Source organism: Gracilinanus agilis, chromosome 6 (assembly GCF_016433145.1).
Source record: "Gracilinanus agilis isolate LMUSP501 chromosome 6, AgileGrace, whole genome shotgun sequence".
Classification (NCBI taxonomy): domain Eukaryota; kingdom Metazoa; phylum Chordata; class Mammalia; order Didelphimorphia; family Didelphidae; genus Gracilinanus; species Gracilinanus agilis.
The window spans coordinates 283612462-283613581 of record NC_058135.1 but is presented as its reverse complement, the minus strand read 5'-3'; positions in this window follow the sequence as shown (position 1 = coordinate 283613581).

Sequence of the window (1120 nt, the reverse complement as noted above, 5' to 3'; positions counted from 1 at the left end):
TCTCTCTCTCTCTCTCTCTCTCTCTCTCTCTCTCCCCTATAAGATATCTTATACAACCATAGTGAATACATAATTGATTCTTCTTATTCTGCTCTTTAACTTTTTTATTTCATAAAGGTCTTTCTGTATTTCTTTCTTTTTTTTTAAACCCTTGTACTTCGGTGTATTGTCTCATAGGTGGAAGAGTGGTAAGGGTGGGCCATGGGGGTCAAGTGACTTGCCCAGGGTCACACAGCTGGGAAGTGGCTGAGGCCGGATTTGAACCCAGGACCTCCCTTCTCTAGGCCTGACTCTCAATCCACTGAGCTACCCAGCTGCCCTCTGTATTTCTTTATAGATTTCATAGCTATTAATCTTAATTCCATTATAATATTCTATCACATTAATATTCCACATTTTATTTAGCCATTCTCCTATGGAAAATAAAGGGTTTTTATGAGTGTAATTAGGAGGCTGGCCAAAGAGGGCCACTCAGATTTTCCCTTCTTAAAGGCTTACATAGAGCATGTGCACTATTCCTTGTTTTAAGTCCAACATGTAGAGTCTTGGTGAACCTACTTCTGATCTGATTGTAGAGAGCTTTCTAGTTGGCCTGAGAAGGTGAAACTGAGGGTACAGACAAAAGAATTTCCTCTATGATCTCTCACTTCTTTGCTCAGCTAATTAATTCTCTGCTGGAATGGGTCAAACCTGAGGGCTCAGAGTTGTTTCATTTTGTATCTCTTTGATTATTAATGTAGTTGAATATTTTGAAGTGATTATTTAAAATTTCTGTCTCCTCTTTTGAAAAATTTTCTTTATATCCTTTGACCGTTTATCAGGTGTAGCCCTGGGAGCTATCATGTTGATTTTTTCTTAAACAAGTTCTTTATATATTTAAAATGTCAAGTTTATAATCTGTGACGTTTGACATAATTTTTTCCATTATGCTTTTTAAAATTAAGTTTATTTGCAATCAGTATAATTTTTTATTATTTAAGCCCTTCTCTCTCTCCTCCTCACCCCATCAAAGACATCATTCAGCAAAAATATATCTACATACATATAGATGTATGTATACATATATATATATTATGTCTTTCTTGTTTCCATTTTGCATTTCATTCTCAGGAGGTGAACA